The sequence below is a fragment of the Vombatus ursinus genome, unplaced genomic scaffold (assembly GCF_900497805.2).
Source record: "Vombatus ursinus unplaced genomic scaffold, bare-nosed wombat genome assembly UNPS02000582.1, whole genome shotgun sequence".
Lineage (NCBI taxonomy): Eukaryota > Metazoa > Chordata > Mammalia > Diprotodontia > Vombatidae > Vombatus > Vombatus ursinus.
This window is the reverse complement of record NW_020940360.1, coordinates 20,750,835-20,767,822: the sequence shown is the minus strand read 5'-3', so window position 1 is coordinate 20,767,822 and position 16,988 is coordinate 20,750,835. Positions and strand designations below refer to the sequence as shown.

Genomic DNA, 16,988 nt, shown 5'->3' with positions numbered 1-16,988 from the left:
TTCCTTCCTTCCTTCCTTCCTTCCTTCCTTCCTTCCTTCCTTCCTTCTTTTCTTTCTTTAGCCAACTGTACTTCTGTATGACCAGGGAGAGTTCTACTGGGTAGAGTTTTATTGGGAAGTGACAGCAATGTTAAAAAAAAATCAATAAAACATTAACAAACAACAATAAAAATAGCAACCTAAGGCTTATTCTTGCTGCTTCTAGGATTTGAAAATTGCCCCAATCCTGATTATAATGCCATGCTTTGGTGAGAGGCATTGAGGGACTTGTGCTTCTGTTTCCAGTTTAATTATGTGTCCTTGTCCAAAAGCGTTTATTAAATCCCTGTTTACACATGAAAAGTCTCCAATGCATTGTACAGAATGACTTAAACAAACACAGACATTAACTGTGTGACCTTTAAAAGTTAACAATTGAGTAAAGTAAACACGTTCTTGGTGCTGTGAAATCATCGCAGGCAAAGACTTGAGAGGCCTACTACTTATATACTGTAAGTAAATTACATTGATAAAGAAATGGCTTATCTTCCAGAGAAGGGGCAGAAACCTGATTTTTTTTTTTCATCTCTGTTGGGAGAAACCATGCAAGAGTATTATAGAATCTTGTATCAAATAGATTTTCCATTGTGTTCTCTTGGCTAGAGCAATTGGTTTCTATAGTAGGAAAAACTTTTTTTTGTATAACTGAACTTTCATTTATACATATATATCACTTCAAAAGATCGATCTGAATCTATGGGTAGGGGTACTCCTTCCACTGATATAGATTATGACCCTTTCACACTTTAGTGAAGATTTTAGAGAGAGGGTGGCTCAGTCTCTTAGTAATAGAAGTCATAACTCCTACCAGAAGTTCAGTTGTTAAAAGAGGGAGTACCTATACTCCTGTGGTAATGATATAGGATGTGTAGCTAGGAAACCAATATGTAAGTATGGCAGCTGCTCCAGTGTTTACTTAGCTGTTTTCCATCTCCCTTGTTACCATAGAGAGGAGGCACACTATTTATTGAAATGTCAAAGTTCATGTTGATGGTAGTGATCTTAAGACCTGCTTTCTTGTTAAAGCTAGAGTAAGCACCACTGACATTGAATATCTATACAGCAGAAATATAGGACCACAGATTCAAGTGAACTGTACTCATTGTGGTTTGTGATTTATCTCTCCCTGCCCATCTTCTTGTATTAAATGTCTGTGAGGACTTGCATCAATATAGTATGAAAAATAGGGTCATAAGGGGAATAGAAGAGGAAAGCTTGGGCCATACCTTATAGAGTACAGAAAATTCCTCTGGGACATTTTGAGGGTTGATTGGTCTATGGGAAGTGAGTAAATTGAATCCTGGATCATTGTATCAGAATTTATGTTAGAATAGGGATCCTTAACCTTTTCTATGTCATGGACTCCTTTGGCAATCTGTTGAAGCCTATGGACTCAGACTGATGCTTTAAAGTGTATAAAATAAAGTATGTAAGACAACAAAGGAAATCAATTACATTGAAATAAAGATATCAAAATATGAAAAAAAGTTCATAGACCCCAGATCAAAATTACCTGTCTTACAGTATTTATGGGAGCTAGATAGTAGGGTCTAATTGATCCATATATGATAGTGAGCAAAGCATGTGGTGGGAATGTCTGAGGTGACTGTAATGGGAAAAGGCCATTTCACTGGCTTTTCCCCTGGTAATGAGCAATGCAATTACAGTGAAAGTCAGTCTGGGGCCTAGGTCTTTCTACCCTTGTGTTTTCACCATGGTTATTGGTGAATCCAGGGTGAGCACCACTGGAGTGGATTATCTATATAGTAAAGTGAGATGAGGCTGGGGAATACAAGTATCTGTGTTGGTCTAGGGTCAAGGCTGGTGATGCTCTTGAGCCAACAAATGGCAGACACCAGAATTGTAGGGATGCAGCTATGCTTCAGATTCAGTCTAGAGTCTCCTGTTTACATTGTCCTAGTTGAGCATACCTCTAATACCTGAGGCCCACAGAAAATGTCTAGGTAGCTCCTGATACTCTGGTACTCTACAGTGTCTATGTGGTTTATGAGGTGTTCAGGGAAAACTAGCACCTCTGGTGTAAGGGTCTGCTGAGCCTTGCCAGGGCTTGTCAGGGCTGCTCATCCACCTTTAGTGTCCACCTGTCACTCAACTCTCACCCGTGGCTCCAAGAAGCTGTAGCATGCGCAGCAGCCATACCCCAGTAAAAACATCTCAGCAGGTGGGCTAAATCAGATCTAGGGTAACTCAAACTTAACAATGAGTTCTGGGGATATCTTCTTTCAGCATGTGAAGATTTCCCAAGACAGAATGGGTAGATGAAAATAATTTGTTTCATTAGCCATGAAGGTGACTGAAGAAGGCACTACAGAGGTCTTAGAGCCTGGTCAGACATTGAAGATGCCAAAGTTGTCCACTATAGCCCAGGGCTATATTCAGTCTTCTGACTTTTATCTTGCCACTGGGCTTCTGATGACTTTGTGCCACTCTGCCTCACTTAAATCTAATTCACTCAATATGACTTCCAGGAGCCAAAATGTAAGCAGTAAATCACTGTAACTCTCTCACATTCACCTCCAAACAATAAGGTAGAGTCCCCAGACAAATCCTGGAACAGTAGAACCAGAAAAAAGACAGAGTGAAACAGTCTTTTAGCCCGAGAAACTTGGAGGATCAGCAAAAAAGGTCTGTATCACTTGGGTGAAAGAGGAGTGCGGTACCTGACAGGAAGCATCTAAGCAAGCCAGCAGCAAGCCCCACCTCAGTAAACCAGTGGGAGAACCTGAGCCACAGTGTGGTATAGCAGGCAAATGCCAGCATCAGGACCCCCATGTGCCTTAGCATAGCCAGGGGAACCAGCATACTCCAGCACCGAGGACCACCAAGTGCTTCAGTGTAGCCCTGGGCCAACAGACAACCTCCAGTGGCCAGATATCTAAGTAACTCAGTACAGTGTCCTTTGGGAACCTAAAGAAATAGGTAGTTGCCAACCAGCACCAACTCTGCATATTCAGCGTAGCCCCTGGCAAATAAGCAGCTTCCAGGGGCCAGACCACCGCATGCTTCTGTGTAGCTACAAGAAATACAGAAAAACCCCACTGAGCCTCAGCACATGCCAGACACCACTACTAGAACCTGGGCTCAGCACCAGGTAAGCTGCCAGACCCCTACAACCTGCAGCAGTGCCAGCCAACCTCCACTCCACACCCTCAGTGCAACACCAGACACGAGGGCCACCACTGGACCTCAGGCAACATCATTGCAGCACCAGGTAAATGACCAGAGCCTGCAGCCACTAGCACAAGAACCCTAAGACAGGCACCAGGAGTGCAGAACTCAAATTTAAAGGAAAGGAAAAAGCTCCCCCTCTCCAAAAAAAAAAAAAAAAAAGATGAGCAGAAAACAACAACAACAAAAAAGAATCTGACCACAGAAAGTTATTATGGTGACAGGGAAGACCAAGATAAACTCAGAAGAGCTCAACTATGAAAAAACACCTATGGGCAAAACCCCGAAGAAAAATTGGAAATGGTATCAATCCCAGAAAGAACTCATGGAAGAGCTCAAAAAGGAGCTTGAAAAATCATATAAGAGAGGAAGAAGAAAAAAATGGGAAAAGAAATGAGTGATGCAAGATAATTATGAAAAAAGAATCAATAGCTTGGAAAACTGCTTAAAAAGTAGAGTTGGCTAGATGGAAAAGGAGACAGAAAAATCCACTGGAGAAAATAACTCCTTAAAGAGTACAATTGGCCAAATGGAAAAGAAAGTACAAAAGTTAATTGAGAAAAACTACTCTTTAAAAGTTAGAATTAGGAAAGTGGAAGCTAATGACTCTGTGAGACATCACAAATCAATCAAATAAATTCAAAAGAATGAAAAACTGGAAAAAAATATAAAATACCTCATGGGAAAAACAACTGACATGTAAAATTGATCCAGGAGAGATGATATCAGAATTATTGGACTACCTGAAAGCCATAACCAAAAGGAAGACCTAGACAACATCTTTCAAGAAACTATCAAAGAAAACTGCCCTGATGTCATGGAATCAGAGGGCAGAATAAGCATGGAAAGAACCCACTGATCATCTCAGGAAAGTGATCCCAAAATAAAAATCCCAAGGAACATTATAGCCAAATTTCAGAACTATCAGGTCAAGGAAAAAATACTACAAGTGACCAGAAAAAAATAATTCAAATATTAATGAATCACAATCAGGATTACACAAGTCTTAGCAGCTGAAACATTAAAGGACCTGTGATCATGGAACATGATATTCTGGAGGGCAAGGGAGCAAGGCCTACAACCAAGAACCACTTACCTGACAAAATTAAGGATGATACATGAAGGGAAAAATGGTCATTCAATGAAATAGAAGGATTTCAAGCATTCATAAGAAGACCAGAATTAAATCAAAAATTTGACCTCCAATATGAAGACCCAGGAGAAGCATAAACAGGTAAAAAAGGGAAAAGAAAACATAAAGGATTCAACACAGCTAAACTGTTTACATCCCTACATGGGGAGATCATACTTGTAACTCTTAAAAATTGTATCACTAACAGTACAGAGAGAAGGAATATACATAGATAGAGGGTACAGGTATAAGGTGAATTTGAGGAAATAACATGAAAAAATTAAGGGAAGAGAAAGAGGAGTCCAATGGGTGCAGAAGGGAGGGGAAGGTAGAATGGGGTAAATTATCTCACATGAAGAGGTGAGAAAGACCTATTATAACAAAGGGGAAGATGAGAAAATGGGCAATGGGCATCACTTGAACTTTACTCTCAGCAGTATTAGCTCAAAGAGGAAATAATATATGCAATCAGTTGAATATAGAAATCTATCTTGTCTGTCAGGGAAGTAGGAGAGGAGGAGACTAAGTAAATGGGGGAGAAGTGGGGACTGACAGAAGGGAGGGCAGATTGGGGTAGGTAGTGAACAGAGGCAAACCATTGGTGAAGTGTGAAGGGGTGAGGAGAGAGAGAAAGAAAGAGAGAGAGAGAAAGAGAGGGAGAGAGAGAGAGAGGGAGAGAGAGAGAGAGGGAGAGAGAGAGAGAGAGAGAGAGAGAGTATGGGTAGGAGGAAGAAAAGGATAGAGGGAAATACACAAGTAGTAATCATAACTGTGAATGTGAATGGGATGAACTCTCCCATAAAATGGAAGTGGATGTCTGAGTGGACCAAAAACCAGAATCCTACAATTTGTTGCTTACAAGAAACATACCTGAAGCAGAGCGACACACATAGAGTAAAGGTAAGGGGCTGGAGCAGAATCAATTATGCTTTAGCTGAAGTTAAAAAAAAAAAGCAGGGTTAACAATCCTGATCTTATGCAAAGTAAAAGCAAAAACAGACCTAACTAAAAGAGATAAGGAAGGAAGTTGCGTCTTGCTAAAAGGTACCATAGACAATGAAGCAATCAAATTAAGTGAGCAAGGAATAGTCTACCTGTCAGATCTATGGGGATGGGAAGAATTAATGATCAAACAAGAGATAGGGAGCATTACAAAATGTGGAATAGATAATTTTTATCATATTAAATTAAAAAGCTTTTGTACAAACAAAACCCTTGCAGCCAAGATTAGAAGAAAAGCAGAAAGCTGGGAAACAATCTTTACAGCAAGTGTCTCTGATAAAGGCCTCATTTCTCAAATATGTAGAGAATTGAGTCAAATTTATGGGAATACAAGCCATTCCCCAATTGATAAATGGTCAAAGGATATCAACAGGCAGTTTTCAGATGAAGAAATCAAACTATCTATAGGCATATGAAGAAGTGCTCTAAATTACTTTTGATTAGAGAAATGCAAATTAAAATAACTCTGAAATACTACTTCAAACCAATCAGATTGGCTAATATGACAAAATAGGAAAATGATAGATATAGGAGAGGATGTGGGGAAATTGGGACACTAATGCACTGTTGGTAGAGTTGTGAACTGATCCAACCATTCTGGAGAGCAATGTGGAACTACGCCCAAAAGGCAACCAAACTGTGCATACCCTTTGATCCAGCAATACCACTACTAGGTCTGTATCCCAAAGAGATAATAAAAATGGGGAAAGTATCTACATGTGCAAAAATATTTATAGCATCCCTATTTGTGGTGGCAAAATATTGGAAATTGAGGGGAAGCCCATCAATTGGGGAATGGCTGAACAAGTTGTGGTATGTAAATGTAACGGAATCCTATTGTGCAATAAGACATGACGAACAGGCAGATTTCAGAAAACCCTGGAAAGATTTGTATGGTCTGATTCTGAGTGAAGTGAGCAGAACCAGGAAAACACTGTATACAGTATTAGCAATATCATGGGATGATCCACCATGAATGACTCAGCTCTTCTCAGCAACACCATGAGCCAAGACAAGTACAAAGACTCACTAAGGAGAAGGCTATCCATATCCAGATAAGGAACTGATAGACTTAATGCTGACCAAAGTGGAGTTTTTTACTGACTTCTTTCTTGTGCTTTTTCCCCCTTTTGATCTGTTTCTTCTTCCACAACTGTGATGAATATGGAAACATGTTTTACATGATAGCACATGTATAAAATATATCAAACTGCCCATCATTTTCAGAAGAGGGGAGGAGAGGGAGGGAGAAAAATTTGGAACTCAAAATCTTGTAAAAATGAATGCTAAACTTTTTCCCCCCCTTTTTAGGCAATTGGGGTTAAGTGACTTACCCAAGGTCACACAGCTAGTTAGTGTCAAGTGTTTGGTCTGAGGCCAGATTTGGACTCAGGTCCTCCTGACTCCAGGACTGGTGCTCTATCCACTGTGCCATCTAGCTGCCCCCTAAACATTTTCTTGATATGTAATTGGGGAAAAATGAAATACTATTTAAAATCTCAAAAAAAATCCAATTCACTTGAAAGCCAAGACATTGCTTCCTAATGTCATTGGTCCTCTTTGAAACGAAGAACAAGCAACAGTTCCTACCCAAAGGTCTTAGAATCTAGTTAAGTTCATCAACCCTGTTTATGTTTCTGGACAGTATAATTCATTAATAGAAGCTCTGTTGGATTTGTCAGTCCAGGATAGTAGAAATCAATCAGAGATTTGAGAGCCTTCTCAAATTATTATGGTAATTACCCTGTGACAAATAGTGGAGTACAGATAAGCTGATATAGAGTATCCTGGAGAAGCGTTAATCTGAGACTTTTCATTTTCATTATCATAGCATGTTGCTATTTGCAAGAGAAAGACAATTCAGTCTTCCAAGATTAGAACAGGGCCCTGAATATAGTCATTAATCTGCAGATAGTGGCAAAAAGTTGTACTTCTAGAGCCATAGATTGAAAAGATAGATTTTAAGGCACAGTGGAAAGATCACTGAGTCTAGAGTCATAAAGACCTGACTTCAAATCCTGCCTCCAATACTCACTAGTTATGTGACCCTGGGCAAGTCACTTAACCTATACCTGCCTCAGTTACCACATCTGTAAAGTGAGGATAATAATAGCATTTACCTGTCAGAGTCATTATGAAGATCAAATGAAATAATAATTTTAAAGTGCTTAGTACAGTGCCTGACAGAAAATAAGGGCTCTATAAATGTTGGTTGTTTTTATTATTATTGTTGTTGTTATATCTTAGATAGAAAAGACTAGTGCCCTGAAGGGATACCACACCGGAGGCATAGGTTTTGATAGAGGAGACAAGTTCTGGAGAATGGGATTCTGATGTAAATAGCAGAGTTAGACTAGGTATGGAAGAAAGGAATTATGAAAAAGTCTTCATTCTGGAAAAAAAAAAGCATTGAGTTGGACCTTGGAGCATGAGATTATTAAGTACCTGAGGGACTCTACATTTATCAAGCATGTACTTGGCACTGGGCACAATGATAGGTGCTTGGGATACAGAGTTGAAAAAATTATAATTCTTTCCTTCAAGAAGCTTATTGTTATGTTAAGGGACATAAACCATGCACCGAAGTAACTCCACTGTAAATTAGAAAAGTGCAAAGGAAAGATACCTTTAATGTATGGTCCCATAAAAAAAAAACTGAGTGGAGTTATTTGCAACTGGTGTGATCATGGAGGAGGTGGAACCTAAATTGAGACTTCAATGAAGGAAAACATATATCAAAGGGGAAGATAGGCCTGGTGGCTGAGGGACTACATTACAAAATGAACAGAGGAAAAGAGAAGGGGCCTATAAATAGTTCATTTGACTGAAAATACTTTTTGAAATGGAAATAAAGTCAGAAGGTGGCAATGGACTGTGGATGTTTTGAATACTAAAGTATGGATTTTTTCCATTTCCCCACCTTGGATAAGCTCCTCATGTTGGAGGGTAACAATGAAAGTAGAATGTTATGGAAGCCAAAGTTTGAAAGGGAGTATCAAGAAAGACAGAGTAGGTGACAGTGTCAAATATCATAGATGTGTACAAGAGAATAAGAAATGAAAAAGAAGTTTTAAGAGTTACAAAATGGCAAGGATAATGCAAAAGAAAACAATCCGGAAAGACTTTAGAACTGTTATCAATGCAGTGACTGCTCATGACTTCAGAGAGCTAATGGTGAAGCTGATGACTCTTGCTTCTCCGGCAAGAGGAGGTGGACTATAGGTGAAGAATGGTAAATAGTCAGTCAGTCAATAAACATTTATTATTGGGGCAGCTAGATGGTGCAGTGGATAGAGCACTGGCCCTGGATTCAGGAGGACCTGAGTTCAAATCTGGCCTCAGACACATAACACTTACTAGCTGTGTGACCCTGGGCAAGTCACTTAACCCCATTGCCTAACCAAAAAAAAAAAAAAAAGAAACAAAATAAACATTTATTATTAAGCTCCTACCATGTTCCTGGCACTGTGCTAAGTTTTTTCCTAGATTATGCAAACTTTGAACAATATTTGACTTTTTCCACCTCTGCAGTCTGACTCTACCTCTCAAGTGCTGAGTGACGACTTTATAAATCTCTCCCTTTTCCCCTGTTATCAGTAGCATTCCTGGCCATGTGAAAGCTAAGCAGTAAGAGAATCAATCTAGTGTTGCCTTCTATCAACTGCTTTCTACTTCCTAACCTTATTCTTTATAGCCAATCTCAGAAAAGGAGAAATAAGCTTTTGGTCATGAAAGCTGAGAGGACATAACTTTAATTGGTTTCAGTTAAGTCAATGACTTGCTAAGGACTTTAGCTCTCCCTTAGTGACTTCTTATCCCTTAACAGAGGTCCTGCTTCTCTTCCTTTCCATATCACCTCAGACAAATTGAAAAGATTTCAACTCCCATCTCTGTTTGAACACTAGCTCTGCAGAATCATGGGTGTATGTTAGGTGGATCATGACCATCTCTTCCTCTGTACAGACCTCCATGTGTTCTGGTCCTCTTTCTGGAAGCAGTGGTGGAGAAAGAGAGGAGATCTGGGGCTCCCACTGTGCCCCACTAAATCTGTGCTTTCTATTTTCTGTTTTGATGACTAGAAATTTTATGTTATGTGAGGGAATAGGGATAATTGCTTTTAAAAAAGGCCTTGTGTGTGAGAAGCACTTCAATGAAACTCTTACTGAACATAAAAGTAATTTATTACTGGGCTCTAACTCTTTGAATGGATTTTTAAAGATTTCTTTCTGATGCTTTATTAGTTTTTTTAATGCAGTCCCATCCTTGATACACTGTCCATATTTATAAGATCACTACTTTTGTCTCATAATTTTTGCTAGGTGACATTTTTCTTTAATGTAAAAACATAGTTGATATAAACAATGCCATAAAATATATATTTTTGTAATATAAAAAGGTTGATAACATAAATATTCATACATCCTGCTTCTAGATAACCTAATCAATAGACCAAGTCCTTTTAAATTCAAGCATGATAAGTTTCCATTTCTTTAAATCAAAATCTTTCCAATTTAGCCAATAGTAGCTTTTAGTTACATCCTCCTTTTTTCGGTTAAAAAAATCTGATTACTAGAGCTATATTTCTTATAATCAGATTCTTCCAAATAAATTTATAAACAAAGGACTATTGGAGGGACATTATATCAGTTTTCAGATCTTTTGAGAACTATAAAAGCAAATGAGGACTTTTATACAATAAATGAGATAAATACATATTTTAAAAATGCCTTTTAAAGGGAGTGCTAAAGATTATGCTAAAACTAGCTTACAAAGCTTAAGAGAAAATGAGAGGCAGTTCGATACTTCTCAACCATTTTTAGTTTGCTCTTGACATAGCTTGGGACGTAGTTGTTTTAATGTCAGTGTGTTATCATGGAAAGAATGCTGGACTTGGAATAAGGGAAGATAAGGGTTTGAATTCAGCTGCCTCTGATGCATTGGGCGTAGTTTGAAAATAATTGGGTCAATTAAAAGCCTCAGGTCTTGGTAAAAGGAGAATGATAATACCTTACCTCAGTAGAATGTTGTGAGGATCAAGTTCATGTAAAGTGCTTTGAAACCTTAAATGAGGTAATGTACATAAAGTGCTTTAAAACCCAAAACACCATAAAATGCCATATAATTTCCAACTGCTTCTTCTACCACTATAGCTTATTATTATTAATGTCACTCTTAGAAATGGAAGGAATACTGCAACTCTCACCATAAATGTAGTGCTCCTCTTGCAATTGGTATGACAAATTATTGCCGTGGTAAAAATGATTGGATCCAGATACTATAATTTAGCACAGGCCTTGGGATAGTAGGATTTCTTTTCTTTTTACATTCTAACAACCAAAGCACTTTCACTTAAGATGGTGGTGTGAAAATTCCTAAGAGAGATTACATCTCTAACAAATATCCAGTCAAGAGCTAAAAGGGCAACAGATGGAACAATGATCTAAAAAATTAGGGTGAAACACTAGTAAGCTCCTTCAACCAGTCCAACACAACATTAGAGGAGGACTAGATGCCTGCTGGCTTTCAGAGAGAGCATTATCACGGGAGGTTTAAGCCAGTGCAAGCTCTATTAAATATAGCATTATGCCTGCTGGAGTTCTGAATGAGGACACAGGGAACCTGAAACCAACTTAATTTCCAATAAACAGTTTTAAGCCTATGGGCAAGGCAGGCAGGGACAGGGGAGGTCACTTGATCTTTGGTAAATGGGGCCTGAAGCCTAGAGGTGCACTGAGCTAGTTGCATCAGAGATACTCTGAGTAAACAAAATCAGAAGTCAGTGAGATTTTTACCCTGGCAAATGTGAAACTCTAATGGATAGAGCAAGATACACCAAACTTAACTCTTCATCTTTTTCACTAAATCAACCTCTCCCTCAAATCAATTTTTCCTGGTTTCCATATATCTGTTATTTTTAACACCCTTCTCCCAGTCATTAAGACTTGGGAGAATCTCTCATCATTAACATATTCCTTCCCCCCTTATTCTTCACAGATGTGAAATCCCAAAAAGTTTCTATCCATTATCACTCTAAGCAATGCTTTCCTTTCCTTCTCACTGACACTACCATGGTTCAGATTTTTATTATTTTTTATTTAGACTGGGATCACATGACTGTAGGCTAGAAGAGACCTCAGAGGCCATCTAAGTCAAGTCTTATTTTACATATGGGGAAACTTAGGCCCATGGAGGTTGTGACTTGTCCAAGGTACGTAAGTAGTAAATGTCAGAGACTAGATTTGAATCCAGGTCTTCTGACTCCAGAAGATGGTATTCTTTCATTATTTCATTAGATTCCAAATTTCATTCCTTTCTTTAATCTCTACTTCTCATTCATCTTGAACAAAATTACCAGACTGATCTTTCTAAAGCATAGCTAAGATTGTTTTTGAGCAGTTGAGTAATATTCAATAGCTCTGCTTGGCCTTTATTCTATAAGCAAAAATACTTAGTCTGACATTCAAGGCCATGTGGTTCCACACTACCTTTCTAACTTCTTTCATTATTCCTCTGTACATATCTGCTATACTCTAAGAAAACTAACTAACTTATTTTCCCCTTAATTCACTTTGCATTTTACCTCAATCACTGCTTTTGCTCAGACATTCAATCTAGGATGAATTCACTGCCCCCACCTCCATATTCACCTTTTGAAGTTCTGTTCATCCTTTAAAGCCCAGATCATATGGCTCAAATCTTCCTCCCTCAAGCCTTCCTTGATTTCCTCAGCCAGAAGTGAGCTCTCCTTCTTATGGACTTGTTTTAAATACTAATTTTATTAGATTAATATGAAGATTTCTTCTAGTAATATGAGTCTAAAATTCTATGATATTTGTGATATATCTTTTTAATTATTATATACCCCTATAATTATTTTTATATATCTTTTCTTCCCACCAGATTTTTTTTTTTTATTTTGAGACTGGGTCTCTCTATCTTCCCCAGTCTGGAAATCTTTACCTTTTCTACTTTTCTTACCTGGATCAGCTCACCCTTTCTTAGGCATCCTGGTGGCTCTCCACTTCCAGAGAATCACCACATTGTTGCTGGACTTAGTGTAGACACCTAATTGGCTTTAGCCCAACTATAGCTCAGAACTCCTGAGCTCATGCCATCCAAAAGCCTAACCATCTGCCATACCTGCAAGTACCACCATTCCTCGAAGTAGATTCTTTGAGTACAAACATCATACTTTATCCATATCTTTTATAGCACATTGCCCTGCACATATCAGGCTTCCACTAAATACTGAGTAAATTAGTAAATAGAACTATAAATAGAAATATAAAATGCAGTGAATTAATTTGATATTTGCCATTTTCTTCTCTTCAGACATTGGTCAAGTTTCAATTTTTAATCACAACTCCTATGTAGACAGCTGATCTTTAGACTTTTAATAGGACAGGATAAATGACGGGGTTACACTGAGGGATCTGAGAAGGGCTGGTAAAATGTTCTCTTTGTTATTTAAGATATACAGGCATGCTCTCCTTTCACTGTGGTGTTGATAGAGTCTTTGAATTTGCCAAGACAGTGAAGTAGAATTAAGGGAAGATTATTTGAATGCCACGTAATTACATTCCAATCTGTATAGAGTACTTAAAATAGGATGATTATGACTATTACTCTTTGACCGTAATAAAAAGAATGTGGTAAAATGTTGAAAGGTTGTAAAGAATTCTAATAGAAAATTGATTTTCTCATTTCAATTACAGAACTCCTAGTGTTTTGAAACATGCAGAACATTTAAAAACATTACTTTGCTCTTATTTGTTAGGCCCCCCACTAATGCAGGAAACTTCCCAGTGAATGAGTTCTGGAAGAGAAGTGGGGCCCCTCTTTCTGAGAGTGTTTCTACCTTATCATTTTCCCTTCCAACCAATTCACAAGAGACAGGTTTTTCAATAGATTTAAGGGGGCTTTGTTTGTTGTACAAATGCTTTATAGTCATGATTGGGAAATAGGTTAAACCTGCTGTGTCAATTAGCTTAATTGATGAGAAGCTCAATTGGTCCTGGAGTGTGTTAATTTCCTGAGGTGAACCTATTGAGAGAACTACTTAGAGAAACTTTCACAGTTGGAAAAGCTTTCAAATGCACTTGACTTGAATCAAGATGAAGCTACCATATTTTTATACATTGAACGCACCCAAACTATCATCTTAGTGTTCGTTATGTGAAGTTCTTTATATTTACGCCTCCCAAATTTCATTTCATTTGACTTGGCTTGTCAAGATCTTTTTATATGCTGATGCTGTAATCTAAGTAAGTAATTGTTCCTCCAAACCTTATGCCACCTTGCAAATGTGATAAGAATTCTATGTCTTTCTTTACTGACATTTTCCATATAAACACTGAATATAAGAACAGAACCCCATTGGACTCCCATAGAGACCTCCATCCATATGATATCAACACATTAATCACCATTCATTTGATCTGGTCATTCAATTAGTTCTAAATTTACCTAATTTCATTATCTCTGAGTTTCCATTTCTTCATCTTGTCCACCGGAGACATCTTCAAAGACTATAACATACTTTGCTGAAATACAGGTAAATTGATACTATTGTATTCTCTTAATCTATCTTGATAATTTTTGAAAGATCTTCAACAAGAGTTCAGCAACCAGTGTTCCTTCAGATCTCAGTGATATTTTTCAGGGTGGGTTGAAATGTTCAGGCCTTCAATTCCCATAACACTTTGGCCCTAAACTAAAGGGTAATTTCATGTGGGAGATTTCACAGATATTCTTAGAAGGAAGGGGAGCTGCAAGCAGACATGATAATGGTGAAAGCCAGTGTTAAGAAGGCAGACAATAGCAGCACAACCTACTTGTAAGCTATATAGCCCCATGGTACCTACTAAGGGTATGTATTGAATGTATACTTTGTATAAAACCTCAATAGATGATTCCATGGTCTATTTATTTACATCTGACTTGACCATTTAGTCCAATGAATAAAGCTCTGCTATGTGCTATGAATTTACAAATGATCTCACTGTTTTGTCCACTGAAGGTTACTTGGCTATGTGATTTTGTGTATCATATTTTGTTTTTGTCTAGTTTACAAAATGCACCTCTAATTTAGATATTATATACTATGTATGAACCATAGTTCATGAACTAGAGATGATTGATTGTGACTTTGACACATACAAATTTATCTGTGATTTGTGATATGTATCTACACTTGTACCTGTTGACTTATGGGCATAAGAGGAGTGGTCTGCAGGGACTTCTATTTTTATTTTAATTGGGCAAAAGGTATAATAGGTATCCATTGAGGGAAAGAGCTACATTTCCTATGAGGGTCCAGGCTTCAAGACTTCAATGACAAGTTTGGCTGAAGTTCTCAGGACTTCAAAGCCCATGAGACTGTGGGCTTATGACATTAGATGATTGCATCAGAAAAGTGATTGTGACTTCTGAGGAGTAGAAGCTGTGTGGAGAGACATTCATGATGATGTTCTAATCCAGAGTAGGAAGGATAGCTCTGGTACGAAGTTCTTGCCAATTGCTTTGAACTGTTAGATAAGCCAAAAGATAGCAATATAGAGAAAATGCTCTGCTAAGGAGGTGGAGCCTAGATGGCAGAGGGAAAGCAGTGTGACTGCCTTGAGCTCTCTCCCAAAGCCCTCCAAATACCTAAAAAAATGGCTCTAAACATATTCTAAAGCAGCAGAACCCACAAAAAGACAGAGTGAAACAAATTTCCAGCCAAAGACAGCCTGGATGGTTGATTGGAAAGGTACATTGCTCCGGGCTGGGAGAGGAGCGCAGGTCAGCGTGGGTGCACAGGCCACAGCAACCCTGGAGCAGGCCTCAGAGGACTGAATCACAGGCAGCTGTGGTGGTTTCCAGACTTCTCAACCCCTGAATGCCAAAGACAACTTAGAAAGTCAGTGGGAAAAGTCTGTGACTGTGGTGAGAGAAGAGCTAGGTCTCAGCCGCAAGTCTCAAGCGCGGCCTGGCCTGCGGCTTTTTCCTGAGCTTTGGGCCCATGGACTGAGGGGGAATTGAGTGACTGATCAGAGGGGGATTGCAGGGTTCTCTTTGCCAGTGCTGAGGCAGGTATCTCTTGCTTTCCCCGTGCTTGGATCTGGGTCACAGTTCTGAGGGGTGGTCCTGGGGCTAGGAGGAGCGCTGACATGGTGGAGCTTGTTGTGGTAGTGGAGAGGAAACACCTTGCCCCTTATCATACCACCTTGGAAGAACTGAAAATTTACAGGTCCCTAGAAGTGCCTCTGAAAACAGCTGTACAAACCCCCGAAGCTTGGGACAATACACTTTTCACATTGGAAGCAGACTTTTACCTTAACAAAGAGTTTAAAACTCAACTAATTGGCCGGGATCATGAGTAAGCAGCACAAAAAGAGTCAGACTATATTATCTTACTTTGGTGACAAAGAAGATCAAAACATACAACCAGAAGAAGACAACAAAGCCAAAGCTCCTACATCCAAAGCCTCCAAGAAAAATATGAATCAGTTCTAGGCCTTGGAAGAGCTCAAAAGGGATTTTGAGAAGCAAGTAAGAGAAGTAGAGGAAAAACTGAGAGTGATGCAAGAAAATCATGAAAAACAAGTCAACAGCTTACTAAAGGAGACCCAAAAAAATACTGAAGAAAATAACACCTTAAAAAATAGCCTAACCCAAATGGCAAAAGAGGTCCAAAAAGACAATGAGGAGAAGAATGCCTAAAAAGCAAAATTGGCCAAATGGAAAAGGAAGTCCAAAAGATTACTGAAAAAAATACTTCCTTAAAAATTAGAATAGAGCAATTGGAAGGTAGTGACTTTATGAGAAATCAAGACACTGTAAAACAAATCCAAAAGAGCGAAAAATTAGAAAACAATGTGAAATATCTCATTGGAAAAACAACTGACCTGGAAAATAGATCCAGGAGAGAGAATTTAAAAATTATTGGACTATCTGAAAGCCATGATCAAAAAAAGAGCTTAGACATCATCTTTCAAGAAATGATCAAGGAAAACTGCCCTGTTATTTCAGAACCAGAGGGCAAAATAGAATTTCAAAGAATCCACCAATCTCCTCCTGAAAGAGATCCTCAAAGGAAAACTCCTAGGAATATTGTAGCCAAATTCCAGAGTTCCCAGGTCAAGGAGAAAATATTACAAGTAGCCAGAAAGAAACAATTCAAGTATTGTGGAAACACAATCAGAATAACACAAAATTTAGCTGCTTCTACATTAAGGGACCGCAGGGCATGGAATATAATATTCTGGAGAGCAAAGGAGATAGGATTACAACCAAAAATCACCTACCCAGCAAAACTGAGTATAATCCTGCAGGGGAAAAGAATGGTCATTCAGTGAAATAGAGGACTTTCAAGCATTCTTGATGAAAAGACCAGAGTTGAATAGAAAATTTGATTTTCAAATACAAGACTCTAGTGGAACATGAGAAGGTAAACAGGAAAGAGAAAATCATAAGAGACTTATTAAGGTTGAACTGTTTACATTCTTGCTTGGAAAGATGATATTTGTAACTCATGAGACCTTTGTCAGTATTAGGGTAGTTGGAGGGGAAAAATTATTTGTACGTATATATAGATATAGATAGATAGATAGATAGATAGATAGATAGATAGATAGATAGATAG

General features: G+C 38.4%; 1 pseudogene; it reads left to right on the top strand.

Annotated features, from left to right (window-relative positions):
- The first annotated feature begins 2,182 nt into the window (after nucleotides 1–2,182).
- Nucleotides 2,183–16,988, top strand: part of LOC114037490 — a 56,853-nt pseudogene continuing 42,047 nt past the window's right edge.